Here is a 17,118-nt window from a genome sequence, read left to right as displayed (position 1 = left end):
CCAGCAGTCCACAGCAAGTCTAGCATTAAGGCCAAATGAAAGACAAACTCTCTGCTTCCCTCCAGCTTCCCATCCTCAGGTGTGGCAGTTTATTCATAAAGAATTATCAAATTCTCTGGCGTCCAGAAATTCTCATTATATCTTACTAACAAGGGGGAAATGGAATGGAAAAGAGCTAATAATGACAAACAAGAGTGAAGTTCATGAAATGCAAAATGTAGTACATTTACACAATGGAGTACTACTCAGCAATTAAAAACAAAGAAGTCATGAAATTCTTAGACAAATGGATGCATCTGGAGGATATCATCCTGAGTGAGGTAACCCAATCACAAAAGAACACACATGATACGCACTCACTGATAAGCAGATATTAGCCCAGAAACTTAGAATATCCAAGATACAATTTGCAAAACACATGAAACTCAAGAAGAAGGAAGACCAAAGTATAGATACTTCGTTCCTTCTTAGAATGGGGAACAAAATACCCATGGAAGGAGTTACAGAGACAAAGTTCGGAGCTAAGATGGAAGGAAAGACCATCCAGAAACTGCCCCACCTGGGGATCCATCCCATATACAACCACCAAACCAAGATACTATTGCATATGCCAGAAAGATTTTGCTGACAGGACCCTGACATAGCTCTCTCTTGTGAGTCTATACCGATGCCTGGCAAATACAGAACTGGATGTTCATAGTCATCTGTTGGATGGAATGCAGAGCCCCTAATGAAGGTGCTAGAGAAAGTACTCAAGGAGCTAAAGGGGTCTGCAACCCTATAAGAGGAACAACGATATGAACCCCCCAGAGCTGTTTCTCTAGTTGCATATGTACCAGAGGATGGCCTGGTAGGCCATCGGTGGGAGGAGAGGCCCTTGGTATTTCGAAGATCATGTGCCCCAGTATAGAGGAATGCCAGGTCCAGGAAGAGGGAGTGGGTAGATTGGGGAGCAGGTAGGGGGGGTATAGGGGGCTTTGTGGATAGCATTTGAAATGTAAATGAAGAAAATATCTAATAAAAAATTGTAAGAAAAAAATGAAAAGAAAAAGAAAAAAGAAAGAAATGCTCACTCCTCATTTAAGTAGTAAAACCTGTGGAGTTGAACAAACCCACATCAACTGGTCATTTTGAACTACACTGACCAAGGGAAATGTAAAATCTCCTCTGTGTCGAATGAGGTCTGGGATATAGTAAGAACATCAACCCTGAGAAATTACATGGGGATGACTGGACAAAAATGTTCATCATAGTTGGATGAATGGTCAACATGAGAAGCAGTTCAGTACCTAGAAGCCTGGTCCTGGATTTACCTGGCAATCACCACATGATGTGCCCTGCCCAGTGTCCCAAAATATAGAACACGAAGTGTGTAACAAGTACAAGAGTCACAGTTTACAGAAGTCCAGAAAGCCTGTCAGGGAGTCAAATAGCTGTTCGCTGATTGCTGGTGTTAGGTTTGTCCCCAGGACATGGAAACATAGACAAATTGAAACCCAAGTAAATAAATTGTGATAGGACTTTCTGTTGCAAGCATCTCTGAGGGAGTTTAGTGAAGTTTTCTTTTTCTATGAAGAGTCAAAAATGACTCTAGTACAAAAACAAACAAACAAAAAACAAACAAAAAAACCCTTAGGGTCTAAAATAAAATTCACCTTTAAGAGTCCTGGTGAATATCACAGAAAACAATTGATAAATATAATTGTACACTAAGGTAATTATCACATAAAAACCTGCACAAAATTAATCTAATGGAAAATCAAAGCACATTATCTTTGCATGCTAATTTTAAAGGCACACTTAATTGAATGCCCACAAGCAATCAATCTGTGTATTACTGCCACAGAGCAGGACTGTAGAAACAGTATTGCTGACAATCCTAGGAACTTTGCAATGACTACAAGCATTGGATGGTTATTTTTAGTATGGCTATAAGAGATATTAGAATGACTGTTACCAGGGATAAGGGAGGAGGCGATAGCCAGGTACAAAGTTTTACTCTTGTAATATGAATAAGTCCATGAGTTTGATTTATAGCCTGATATCTACATAGCAAACAATTTTACATTGGTAAAGAGGAAACCCTTATTGTATGCATTCTTATTTTAAAAAATCTAAAGAAAAGGCAAGAGAAATGGTGGATATACTTATGTCATTGACTGCTGTGTTGGTTTCAGTGCGTACTTATCTCCAAACACAAACTATGTACATTAAACATTTACTTTTCTTTGACATAAATCATATTAGAATAAAGTAATTTTATGTTAAAACATTTACTTAACAAGAAAACTACTTATAATATAAAGTACTAAGTCTCATGCTTTGTTAACTCATGAAGTAACCCAACAGTAGTTTCTGATACTAAGAAAAATCAGGTAGGAAGTATATCAAGTGTGATTGAGTTTTATTTCTTTTATCATCAACTTAAGGACTTTAAAGGTAGATAAATTTTAAGGGAAAGGCATATTGCTTTGGTAGGGCATGATTGATGTGGCAATAAGTTTCGTTCAAATACAACTGTTGATAATAGTGGCACATTCGAGATAGTCTCAGGGCACTTTTGTACCTTTGCAAAAGAAGAGGGCAGGTCTGCATCTGCCATGGGAGCTGATGACAATTAAGTCTCTGTGGAGCATCCCTCAGCTTCCATTAAACACCTGGAGACATGAGCTCAGCCCTGGTCATGCAGTGAGGCCACCGGACAGCACTCACATGGAATGCAAAGGGATGCTCTGATGCTGACCTTCATCTCAGCTCTGCAACCCTGATGAAGAGCCATACCCCAGCAGGGAGACAAAGAGGGAGGCAAAGGCTTACAGCAAAGTAAAGTGAGGCACAGGCAGTGGTCAAGCCCATAGGGGTTCTGAGAGATAACAGAGCTAATGTGGAGTAGAAGGAGAAAAAAACAAAGTGAAATCTTTATCCAGGAAAAGTGTTTACAGTGTAACTATTTCAGAACACAAAATAAGAAACAATAATTTCAAAAGTGCAATAAAGCAGCAAAGAAAATCAGGTTCCCAAAGTGCTCTCAGCCATATGCGTAGGAGTTAAACACAAATCTGCAGTATGCAGCACAAGAACTTGGAGATAAAACTAAAGGTTGTTCCATCTCTCTTTCTGTGTTTTCATTCATTCACTCCAGGAGACACTTCTCATGTCAAGAGTCTAGAGTCACTGGCTACCTTCAAAGTAGGAAATACTCCAGTATGTTACAGAAAGGAACTGAAACTTTACATTACCTTTATTATTTTTTCCCTTTTAATTTTATATTTTTCTCATTTAATACACCCTGATCATGGTTTCCCTTCCCTTCTCCCAATTTCATCCCATCTGGACCACCTCCTTTTTCACTCTCATTAGAAAGCAGGTTTCTAAGGGATAATAATAAAATGTAACATAAAAAGATAAGCAAAAACAAGCATGTTGGGATAGAACAAAACAAACAGAAGGAAATGAGGCCCCCCAAAGGAATAAGAAACAGACATGGACACAGAAACCCTTTCATTCATACACTCTGAGATCCCATAAAACGACAAAACTGGAAACCATAATATATATACAAAGAACACATAAGCGGGAATAAATATGAATAAAATAATGAGAGAGAGACATACAGAGAGAGAGGGAGAGAGAGAGCACTTACCAAGACATTGTGAGACAAGGAATCTCTAAAGATGCCACCAAGTTCATTTACTACAGGTCACTGATTACTGAGCATGCCTACCCTCTTAAGAGTAGTTTGTGTCTCCAGTGAAAACCCCTGGAGAAAACTAAATTTTTACTTGCACGTGGCTATCACTTGGAGACTGTGTGTGAGGGCATGTAGGCCCCCATCTGGGGCAAGCCCTGTGCTCGCCCTCAGTCTCTGTGAGTCTGTGTGTGCATCAGTCTTGCTGATTTAGAGGACCTGGCTTTCTTGGTGTCCTCTGTCTCCTCTACCTCTTAAGCTCTCTCTGCCTCCTCTTCTACAGGGGTCTCTGAGCCCTAACGGGATGGATTTGATGGAGATATCCCATTTAGGGCTGAGTATTACAAGCTCTCTCACTGCCTGCATTAATGTCTGCTGTGGGTCTCTGTTTTCTCTCATTTGCCACATAGGGAATCTTCTATGATCATGTCTAAGCAAGGCACTGATCCTATTTGTCTTATTCTTAACCTAATTTAAAAAGAAGTTGACTTATTAAAAGGCTCCTTAGGACTGGTGAGGTTGTTCAGTTAGTAAAATGTCTGGCACATAGCATGGGAACCTGAATTTGGATTCCCAGCATCTGTGTAAAGGCCAGTCAAGTCCATCTGAAATGTCCACATGAGAACAAGTGCATTCCCAGAGCTCAATGGCCAATCAGCTGAGCAGCATCAAAGAGCTCCAAACTCATGGAGAGACACAGTCTCAAAAATAATGGAGGGCATGATTGAGAAAAACAGCTAAAGTAGGCCTTCCAAACACATGCATATATACCCACACACATGTGCACAACATGAACAAAGCACATAGAAAGACACACAGAGAAACACGCAGAGATATGCAGACACACATACAGAGAGAGAGAGAGAGAGAGACAGAGACAGAGACAGAGACAGAGAGAGGCAGAGACAGAGAGAGAGAGAGAGAGACAGAGAGAGAGACAGAGAGAGACAGAGAGAGAGACAGAGACAGAAACAGAATGAGTAGAGAGAGAATGAGTTTTCATCCAAGGCACTTCTGTATGAGATACATTCCTGATCTCCACTTTCAGGTATGTTATCCTCATCACTCCAGCTATAGGTGTGTCCGCTACAGGGGTCTCCAACACTCTGCACACATTTTAACTATGTTAATTCATTGGTTTAAGTCACTACTACAACTTAATAATGTACCTTTCTATAAAGACAGAAACTGAAATGTACACAAATTGCCATAGTCACCCAAATAGTGAAGGTGTACAAACCAAACCACTATGATTCTCCATTGTACATGGGAGGGTACTCAAGAGAGAAAGGGGGCCTCCACCCTCTCAGAGAAGGAGAGGGGGATGGGAGAAGGGTTTGGGAGGGGGTGACCAGGAAGGAGGACAGTGATTGGGATGTAAAGTGAATAAAAAATATGGTCCAGAAAGATAAGCACTAGAGTGAAGACGAGAAATATTTTAGTAAGCAGATGAGAAAATATTCTATCCTTTGTCCCTAGACAGAAGGTGAGGTATGTTTGAAGAAAGTAAGGCTATGTGACCTACTACTGGAAAGCACTCTTAGTATGCGTTCATTTAGGATGCTTGGCTCACATTGATCTCATATTAGCCTGAACATCTCTCCAAAAAGACCTAGACTACACTATCCAAGTGGGAATGTCTGCATTTTGACCAGAAAACAGGTAGTATTTGAACAGTGTTTTAAAGATGAGTCATCAGGAAGGAAAAGACATGCCCTCATTGCTCCTGTGATTTGAGGACATGTGCATCCAGCCACCAGCTGAAGGATGTCTGGGAGAATTAAGATGGAACAAAATATAAGGAGTTAGTATGAGACCAGCTTATTTCTACAGAAGGCTAGCAAAGTAGATACATGAATGGATTTCTCTCCAGCACTAAAGCCCATAGTCGTCTAGAAGGATGCGGCAGCACTTAACAGATGATGGCACAGTTGAGAATTCTGAAAGGCTACAATTAGAAAAACTTATCATGATTTTTTTAAGGGAAAAAAAAAGATATAAGGTAAAAACAGGGAGCTTCCTGGAAGGGAGGCAGTAGGAGGCATAAAACTGAACTGGAAGTCTTTGCGTTGTAAATGTTTTGAGTTTTCTTTTTAATCAATTTTTGAAACATTTTTATTTTTCAGAACTCTTGAGTTTAAGAGCAAAGTACTAAGATTGGCCACATATTTCTCATCACACTCATATCCCGGTTATCAACGTCTCCTTCTAACACATTAGTTACAAATGATCAACCTTCATGGCTACCTCATCATCCTCCAAAACCCATGCATTCACTTTTGATGTACAACCAATGAGTCTAAATAAATACATAATGGCATGCATCTACTGTCATAGTGTTAGGTGGAACATTTTCAATGAGCCAAAGATCTGGAGCTCTGTTCATGCCCAACTCCGCTGATTCGGGCAACATGGTTATTTCACTCTCACCTGCCTTTTCCTTTCCAGAACAGCAGAGAGTAGACTAAGTCCGACATGCTGTCCTTTAAGATCATTTGTTTATACTTGGTGATATGTATTCTGATTTCTTCCACAATCTCTCTGGCCATGGAGGACCTGTGTCTCTTGCTCTCTTGAGCTCATGTTCTGCTTTGCTCTGTGTATGCATGTGTGCACATGTGTGCACATGTTCATGTGTGCACATGTGTATACAGGCTAAAGGTTTATATCTCATATCTTCCTCAATCACCCTCCAAATTATTTTTTGAGAAAGTATCTCTTTTTTATTGGAATTCACTGGTTTTTTTTCTAGGATCACTGGCAAATGGGCTCCAGGGATCTTCCTGTATCTACCTGCCGATACTCAGGGTTATACATGAGCAATGTCATAAAGGCAATTCACTTATAAAAATACTATACATCCTCAAGGAAATTCAGAGACCATGCACATTTATTTACTAAGGAAATAATATATGAATATATGTATGTATGTATATGTGTATATGTTTTTCTGTAAATAAATAAATTTTACATCCACTTTGTTTTAAATTCATTCTAAAGTGAGTCAAAAGCAAGCCCTCTTACAGTGGCTCACCAAGGTCCCATATCTACAGCACACAGACCATGCTGCTGTACATACAGCCTGTCACTGGAGCTGACTGCAGAACTCATATCACTGTGTTCTTTCATGAAAGCAAACACCTGCCATGCATAGTTTGCATTCCCCTACAAATGAGCAACACAGCATCTCACTCCCACATCTAATAGGAGCTGTTTCTCTGCACACTCCTGAAAGTAAAGAGAAGATAGAAGACCTCATATTTCAAGAAAAATCAGAATTGTCACAGATAAACTGCACAAATAAAGGAAATCTGTATTAGATATGCTTTCAGGATATTTTTAAATAGTTACAGACATTGTTATATATTTACATAATAATGTGGGGTAGATCCAATATCTCTTCATTTTGTTGTTTAATATATATGTAGACATAATTCTAGTCAAGCTGGATATCTAGAGGGTAGAAACATTACAAGTGTAATGAAAGAGAGCAGCACAACTTTAAAACCCTTCTCTGTTTTCATTTACATCATACGACAGTTTCCCAATGACCTTGGCCTTCCAAAGTAACATTTTAGCTAAAGTGGCAGAGAATTGAAAGCTGCTTTAGAACTAAAGGCAACATGAAAGGTGGCCATCCCAGGCTGCCACCCTACACAGCATTACTCATAACAAGGGTTCCCCACTTTCTCAGTTGGGGTTGAAAATGTCAGCTTGAACCATGTATCAAATCTTAACGACATGTTTAGAAATTGGTTGCATGGGAGAGTTACAAGCATGGGAATGACAGTTATTGGTCTCCTGACCCAGGAGTAAAATCCCTTACCCTCCTTTTAAATCCTTACATTCGGGTTCCTGCTAAGCTAACCATTGCCTTCACGGAACTGGTGCCAAAATGATAATTTCATTCTGTCTTTACAAAACATGAAGGTATGATAAAGAGAGCTAATGCTGCAGATCTCCCTGTCCTGTGACAGAATTATTCTGCCAACAAGGTGTCATTCCACCTATCTGCTGACTACCGCTGGAGAGATGGCGTTGTGATGGCGTTGAGGAGGCAGTGGGAAGGAGCAGAAAATGTGGTTTTTAAAAATCATGTGAAGTATAACTTGTAAAATATCTGTGAGGTTTTTAAATGCTTACATTTTTTCAAGCATTTATGAGCTGAATTGTACATGACAGAAATGCTGCTACTGAAATGACAGTTGGCGACAGCAACAATGGGTGTGACCAGCAGACCACTTTATTCCAAGAATCCACAGAGATAGAGAGGTGCTGCTTCCCCTACTTCCTGGAGAGAAGTTTATAGCAAAGCAGACTGAGATATGAGGAGTCTCAGCAAGGACAAAAAGTGAAGCCGTGCCAGCCAACTACTTGACCAATCACTGCTAAGAACTGTTTTGGGAAAAAAATAGGCCCAGTTGGAAAATCCTTCAATATGAGGCTGCTTAATCCTGTCAAGACACCATGTTCCCATGCAAAACAATTCAGAATACAGATATAGGTATGTAAGTATATAAATATACATGTGTGTGCATATAAATTGTGTGCGACTGTAAAGATCCAAAAGCATACTAGAAAACAAAATATCTTCAAATTTAATTGAAATAAAAAGTCTGAGTGAATTTACAAATTTCGACTAGCATACCCAAAAAGTACTGTACTCTAAAGAAATAAGTATATTACCTGAAGATCCATGTCCTGGGTGATTCTGTTGTTTTTGCTGCTGCTGCTGCTGCTATTGCTGTTGCTGTTGTTGTTGTTGTTGTTTTGGGCTTTCTGTTTGTTTTTCTCAAATCAACACAAGCTAAAGTCATTTGAGAAGGGGGAACCATAATTGAGAAAATTCCTCTATAAAACTGATCTGTAGCCAAGCCTGTAGGTCATTTTTCCTCTTAGTGATTTATAAGGGAAGACCCAGACCACCATAGATAGTTCCACCTCTGGACTGGTGGTCCTGAGTCTATAAGAAAGCAGGCTGAGCAAGCCTTGAGTAGCAGCCAGTAATCAGCACTCCTTCCATGGCTTCCATTCCAGTTCCTGGCCCCACTTCCTGCCCTAGTTCCTGCCCTGACTTCCCTTGGTGATGGACTGCTAAGGTGAAATACACCCTTCATTCACTAGGTTGCTTTTAATCATGGTGGTTTATCACAATAGAATCCTAGGGCAGCCCATAGTAATAAAATTGCAATCACTAATGATTTGCAATGACAAACACTGGATAATAGAAGACCTAAACAGTCCTATACATTCATTTTTGAATCAGGTTTTCAAACATGTTCCTTACCAACAGCACCGAGCTTCATACCAGGTCAAAGCACTGGTGAGTACTTAGCCCTATATAGAACATCTATATAATATCCTTAATTCATACACACATATGTATATGAAGTTGTCATAAAATATTTTGAGAGCCTTTCACTCTTCCCAAAATGTCTACTCCACACAAAGTTGCAGGTGCTGTTTGTGTCTATGTAGGATGGAAACATCAGAGAGAAGCAAGGACATTGACCCCACCAAAGTTAGGAAACCCAGTACTCATGTGAGCAGAGTTGTCTTGTGAATCTATGGGTTTAGCATCCATGAGTTCAGCCAAAAACAGATCAAAACACTCAAAGAAGTATAAATATGTGTTTTACTGAATACACATGGACCTTTTTCCCTATGATTATTTCCTAAGTGACAACAATCAGCAAATACTCCCACAGTATTCAGGAAAATAAGGAATCAAGATGATTTTCAGCATACCACAGGATATAGATCCTGTGCACATACTACCCCACTGTTTATGAAATTTTTGAATATTCACAGAATTGTGTATCCCGGGGGAGTTCTAGGATAAATTCCCCAGACACAAAAGGAAAACACTATTTCATGGGTAACTCAGATTCTTACCAACAAATGTGACCAACATTCCCAAAAGAAATGGGCCAATGAATTAATTTGTGTTACCAACCAACCAGTTCAAGCTCTTGGTACATATTAACAAGGCCCCGTCTCCTTACAAGCCATAGCCCTCAGAGAGTAAGACTCAACCAATTTAGAATCACTCCACTTGGCTTCAGACTCTGTCCCCTTCCAGGGGAGATACACAGTCACCCACACACAGCAGGGCAAGAAGTGTGGGAAGGAGCAGATATCTCTTTCCTGGGGGAAAAAAAAGCCAGTGTGAAAGTTGTGAAGACAAAAACATACAACAGACAGTGGAAAGCCATGAAACCTTTTCCCAAGCAAATATGTTCTGCTAGGAACTTTCTTTGGTCCTTACAATATTTAATGTTGAATTAGAGCGAACGTTGTTAGAATCTACAAGCACATGCTGCTGCCTAAGACTAAAAACCATTTTCTGATCAGCCACTGACACATCTCCCCTTATCACCACAGTCACTTATGAGGAACCTATTGTAGGTATAAGCCGTGTTGTATATATTTATTTGCTTTCTCTACCACAATTCTGAAGCAACAGTTCCATAAACCCTGTCCACAGCACAGGGTACACATGTGGACGGTTCAAGACAGATGGTTTGAAAATGTCAACCTTGCCAAAAGAATTCAAATCCTTCAAAAACCATCACAGCTGAAACAGGATTATTGTTCACATTCACTGGTCGACGCTTCCAGCCAGCCCTGTCCTCTCCCCTAAACGGTCCACAGAATGGAACCCTATGCATGTTTCAGGAAGAACCCATCTGAAATCCTGTCAAAGACGTTTCTGATAGGAATACAGGCTGGAGAGTTAGAACCATCCACTCTCCTTCACTGACTCCCTAATCTTTGTTCCCATCGTAAGGGTGCTTTTATTTACAACTTGCTGACATGTCTTAGCCTCTGAATCTTTCCTTCACACTATAGAAAGGTGACAAGGAGACAGAATTATCACTGCTTTACACCCTATGCAAGATCCAGTTAAATATACCATGCTGGCCTGGCAGATGGCTCTATGGGTAAAAGACTTGCTAAAAAGCTAGATACTCTGAACCCATGAGAAAGCAGGAGAGAACTGTTTATAGTGTTGTCGTCTGACCTCCACACTGTACCATGGCATACCTGTCCCCCTCCCACATTATGCACATACAACAATTTTTATATATATTAGCAGAATATATATAAAATTAGCAGAAGCCTCACTTTGCTAACACATTCAATCACCTTGAATCTTCTACTTGCTATGTATCAATGACAAGTTATTCACTCCCACACTAAGCCCATATCTCCTGTATACCCATAGATGTCATCTTGGTTAGGGTTGTATTGCTTTGAAGAGACTTCATTACCACAGAAACACTTATAAAGGAAACAATGGTAGGCTTACAGTTTAAAGGTTCAGTCCATTATCCTCATGGTAAGAAGCATGGCAGCATGTGAGTAGACATGATGTGGAGAGGTACCTCAGAATTCTACATCTGGCTTGGCAGGCATCAGAAAGATAGAGGGACAACTGGGTCTGGTTTGAGCATTGGAAACCTCAAAGTCCACTTCCAATGACACTTCCTCTAACAAGACCACACCTACTCCAACAAGGCTATACCTCCTAATAGTGCCACTCCCTATGAGCCTTTAGGGGCCATTTTCATTCAAACCATTACAGATGCCTATACTTTATTTCTTAGAACTCACAATGTCATGGTTCTGTCATGACCCTAAATACAGATTATTCCATAAAACAAAGATCTCGCTAATTCTTAACCTGAGTTAGCTGAATCTTTCATATATAGGAAGTGTATTCTATCATTTCCTTCTGTTTGCTGTCTTAAACTTTGAAACACTGAAGATTATCACATGCATATTGGATAGCTTTCAAATTGACTATGATCACTATTACTTTGAATTATTCAACATGCTCTGTTTGTTCAAGTCATAATCCTAGTGCCCTCACCCAGGCCTCTATTTTGCACTCAGTCAGTGATAGCTCTGGTGTAGTATCATAGCGCATCTCTTACTTCTCAGCATTTACTTTATTACATTACACAAATGAGATGTTGCTGACACAAAAGCCATGTATTTTTTGCATTATTACAAACATGAAAAGACGAGAAATTTGAGAGCATTACTATTTCCGAAAACAAAACCACACAGTCACACAGATGTGATTGCTCATTGCATGATTATGACTTGCTTTCCTCTAGTTGAACAGTCATGCCTCCAAATGGGCCATAAAAGAGGATCTATAGTCTCAGCTGAATTGAATGTTACAACATAACGAGGTGCCCACAGGTGCAAACTTTATAGCAGTGTGGACCTATTAACCAAAATGCATCTTATGGGAATAGTTAATGAGACCAGGAGTCATCTGCAGTAGCCAGTAGAAGTTGTTCATAAATAGTTGATTCTGTGTGGCTGATAGCATGAGAGGATCATATTTTTTCACCCACACAGACATCAAGTATGACCATTTATCTATCTGGCTAATGATAGGGGAACAGAAGTAACATGGGCGTCCATGTGCATTGTAAGAGCCAAGCATGCATCCCTATGCTTTCCTCTGCAGCTGTTACATGAAAGCAGGGCTTTAGACAGCGCTGTTCCCAGCCACTGGCCTCAGTGAGCACATGATGGGCTTCTCCTACTAGCTCACCATGAATTCATGGCTGAGAAAGCAGAACTGAGAAGGAGCTGCTGCAGGAGACACGGAGGTTTGCAGATGTACATAGGGCACAGCCTAGCCTTGCCTGCCCTGTACTATGACTAATATTAAGCATCAATATTTGAGCACCACCCTATGCTCTATGTGTGGGAAACTAAAATCCAGATGCAAAGTGTTGTCCTGACAAAATACATAAACTGGGTTTTAAGAGACAAAATTTGACCTTGTAGACATTCCAATTTCCCCACATTCAGACTCCTTAGAAATACTTTGAGATCACAGCACTTCCTAGAGGGGCAGAGAGAGGAGTCTACTTCCTAGCAGATAGGAACCAATGTAAATAAAGGAAATGACAACAAATATTCAGAGAACGTGGAAGACAGTAGACTGAGGCTGCAGCGTGAGTACAAGGGCAGTCATGGGAAATGAGTCTGCAAATCTGAGCTACAGCAGGCATGACAGGATGTGAACGCTACACCATCCCACAAAGCTTTAACAAGAACAATAACTATGACCAATATTGTGGCATACTCTATTATGTATATTATACATTTACTTCTCAGAACCACCCACTGAAGTAGGGAATTCTCATTTACATATGGCAAAATATATGAAGAGAATTCACTGCCTACAGCTGCCATGCGAGAAAGTAGCAGCACCAAAGCTTGAATCCAAACTGTGTCTCTCTAGAGCCTCTCAGGCTATCTTAGTTATTCTTCTATTGCTGTGAGAAGACACGATGACCAAGGCAACTTATAAAAGAAAGCATTTAATTGGGGGTTACTTATAGTTTGAAGGGTTTCATGGACATTATGGTGGAGTACAGCAGCAGGCTAGCAGGCAGGGAGAAAGGATGTTGGAGCAGTAGCTGAGATCTTACATCCTGATCCACATGATAGAAAACGCAGGAAAGTGAGAATAGATCTGACATGAAAACTCAAAGTCTATCCTTATTAACACACCTCCTCCAACAAAGCCACACTTCCTAATCCTTCCTAAATAGTTCATCAACTGGGAACCAAGAATCCAATTATATGAGCCTAAGGGGCCATTCTCATTCAAACCACCACAGATAATAATCACTGGACCATATCTTCACACACAGAACTTTATGACACTAAAGGTCTTCTGTAAAAGGGGTGGGGTCAGTCCCATCTGTAGTTTTAAGGAAGAATTCCAGAATCATCATTGTACTTCAAAAATATAGGTCAAAGAAAAGAAGCTTGGTACATACACAGAAACCATTTTAGAGAGTTCGGAACATAATCAAATAAAAGACAATGAGCTTCTATACTAGGACCCATGAATCAATTATTCAGAAATTTGTGGTGTGGTTTTAGCAGCACACCCTTTGCCTTCAATGAGTGGGAATTTAAAATCTGCTGCAAACTCTTTTCTATTCTTCTCACAAATAACTCCCCCTCTGCTGGCATCAATGCTGTCTTTCAGACCTCCTGTACCAGCAATCATGGCAGAAGCAAAGTTCAATTCTTCCAACTCCAGGTCATAAGAAGCCTTTCAGTAGCTGATGCCTAATTCCCCTGGAGTCTCTAGGAACCACGAGTTACCATGTAAATGACAAAATAAATGTCTTGGGAAGGAGCTTTGTCAAATATATACCAACCTAGGTCCCTAACTGGGCCCACCTTTCAGCTATCACTACCAGTAAAGTGCCAAGCATTTGAATTCACTGATAGTAGATGCTACAGAAAAGCAACCAAATGACCCTAGTTGACACTTCATGGTTAGAAGAATGTCACGTTCAAACTCTAACAAGTTCCTTGTCCACAATCTGAAGATATATAGTGAAATAGATCTCTTAAACCAATAATTTTCAGGTTACTCTGCTAGAGCAGGTAAGTGGACTTCCATGTTTATTAAAAGAACTCGGAAGATCACCTAGCGGTGTCAAAATCGCTTGTGTATTGAGCTCTCCACTTCCCCCTAAGTGAGTGAGAATCTGTGCATAGGGGCCTAACACCACCATGTTTAGCACGCCCTTTCTCCCATTTGCTTCTTACAAAAAAAAGGTTAAGAGGCACTGAGTCATCTGAGAAGTCAGAACTGTGAAATCATGTTTTTAAAATAATGGACTTACTAGCTCGACAGCTGTCTCATCAGCCTCCACTAGCATCAAGCACTATTCTGAATACAAATGACCAAACTCTACTTTGTACTCAATCTTTATGACTCATACTCATACCCCAGCAACAAAAATTCAAACCAAAGAGGATAATTCACCACAAAATAAGTAGCATGCAGCAGACTTAAACTGTCATTTGTTTCCTACTGCCCCTTTGCTCTGTACTCTGGCTGCAATCAAAAAGCCTGAGGAGCACTTTAAAGTCACCAAGGTTCTGAGCACCACTAAAGTAGTGGGCTCCAGTAGTTCCAAACTAGTCATTGAAAATAGCAGTTGGGTGATTTTAATGGGCAACCAGTCTTGGAAGCCATTGGCCTACAGCTACATGAATTTTTACTGTTTTATACAGAAAATATACCAACAGACTTTGAAAAGAGGCACTCAGAAGAAGAAAAAGAAAATGTTTTGGCTTGATTCTCCAAAACAGAGATAATCTTGTCACTGCATGAGAAAGACAGGCCTGAAATAGAAATCCTTTTTTAAAAGACATTGGAAATGACTTGCATATATAAATCATTTTGGCCTCAAATTATTTTAAATACATACTGATTTTTTAATCTCAGAGTGTTTTAAGAAAACTGCTGAATATATATATTCAGATGCATATTTCTTCCTTCAAAATACATAAGGGAAATTATTTAAAATTTTAATTTGCATGACAGGACATTTGTCAGTTCTGATACTATATTCTGTTACTGAGCTACCCTCTAAAACTTTATTCTAGGAAAAAAAATAAAACAACATTGTAGTAAAGAATCTAAAGCATGTTAATAATCTCAGACCCACTGTTCAGTTCTATGTGGAGAGGACAAACACTCAGGATATCAAAGGCACCAGAGAGCTGGTCATCATACTCTCTACAAGCAAGCTTTCCTAACACTGCTAAAATTCAAAGATTAGATGATGAAGTCATTAATGATAAACATCTTGTCCCCTCTGCATCAGCTGCTACTCAAGCCTACATAGAACTGATCAAATTACTCCATTCCAGAGCAAACTGTACCTACCTAGTATGTGTCAGTCAGTAGAAGATCAATAAGGAGGATTTCCCAAAGGTTTCAACAGAGAACATACTAAATCAACTAGTTTCACATTAAGTATGTATCCAGGGAGAATACCCTTCAAAGATAGAAAATTCTGAAAACCTGAAGCACTCTGTGTAGTTTGAAGACTTCTCCCCACAGTCCCATCAGGCTTACATGACGGTGCACATGCTTTTACTGGTCTTCTCATCCTCTCTGCCAAATGCACTTTATGACCAGAGTAAACCAAATGCAGCATGCAAGTGCAGCTTTCCATGAATATGTAGTTGACAGGCAAGAAGATTCTCCCTTTTTCCTAACATGATTATGAAGATACTAAAGAATGTCCTGTGTCCTGATAGCAATTACCTTGTCCCAACCAAGAAACGGACAAACGAGGAACAGTGAGCAAAAGTTTTAAGGTTTCTGAAATACTGCTGATGAATTAATGACAACCTATAAATTATTTCAACCACAGCTAAAATATTGTCTGAAGCATGCTATCAGAAAGTCAATCCAGAAAATTAAGAAAATTCTCCATGATGTTGACAGACTGAAAATTTAATAAAACTGAAGTCAGAAAGGCATAAAAGAAAATTAAATTAGTTGCCTCAGGATATGTGATAAGGATACAGTATTTTTAACTTTTCTGATTTAGAGACTATTCCATCTGTACTTTTTTGTTCCTACACTAAACAGGAACTTTCAAAGACTACTTCAAAGAATAAGAGAACCTAAAATAAGAGAACATACAGCTCTGGAATTCAGGAAGCAAATGCATTTTCTTCAGGCGATAATACTACCTAGCATCTAATGTATTCTAAATGTGGTAGGGCTTTAGCTCAATTATCCTGCTTCTAGAGCTTTGAAAATACTTATTGACTATCTGCTAAAGAAATAACAGTGTAAGCCAGGCATTGGTGGCACATGCCTTTAATCCCAGCACTCGGGAGGCAGAGGCAGGTGGATTTTTTTAGTTCAAGGCCAGCCTGGTCTACAGAGTGAGCTCCAGGACAGCCAGGGCTACACAGAGAACCCCTGTGTATGTTTAAAAATAATAATAATAATAATAATAATAATAATAAGAAGAAGAAGAAGAAGAAGAAGAAGAAGAAGAAGAAATGACAAAAAAAAAAATCATTTGGAATGTCAACCATCCTGTGTAATGTGTTGTCTTCTGACCATAGAAAGAGAGATAAATAAAGGCTGTGGTATGTTACATACTTTCCTTCCCCCCTACCAACAATCAGCATAGAATATATCATAGTGGAAGACTCCATAATATACTCACTTAGTCTCTTTTATACTACTTAGTCTCTTGGATACTTTCATTGATTAGAGGTCATGCTGTCTTCTGTGGCAATAGAATGAGGACTCAAGCTATACTGCCCATCATAATCTACATTCTGACCTAACTTGGCATTTTGATTAACCACAGATTAAGAAGGGTATGTGCAGGTCTAACAATAACACTTTGCCTTCCCTCAAACTCAGCACTAGTCAGATTTTCCTCATGCTTCTTGATGCTGTTATTTAATAAGGTCCTTGGGTACTGCTGTGTTTTGAGTGAGAATGGCCCTCCTAGGCTCATAGACTTCAATGTTTAGTTCCCATCTGGTAGACTCTCCTCTCCTCTTCTCTCCTCTCCTCTCCTCTCCTCTCCTCTCCTCTCCTCTCCTCT

At 39.7% G+C, this 17,118-nt stretch overlaps 1 protein-coding gene across 1 annotated transcript in view; it reads right to left on the bottom strand.

The window, feature by feature from the left end:
• The window catches only part of Pard3b (par-3 family cell polarity regulator beta), a 976,275-nt gene that overhangs the window by 909,964 nt on the left and 49,193 nt on the right, over positions 1–17,118 (bottom strand). The window lies entirely within an intron of this gene.

Source organism: Mus pahari, chromosome 5 (assembly GCF_900095145.1).
Source record: "Mus pahari chromosome 5, PAHARI_EIJ_v1.1, whole genome shotgun sequence".
Lineage (NCBI taxonomy): Eukaryota > Metazoa > Chordata > Mammalia > Rodentia > Muridae > Mus > Mus pahari.
Note: the sequence above shows the minus strand (reverse complement) of the source record. Positions and strands in the feature narration are given on the sequence as shown.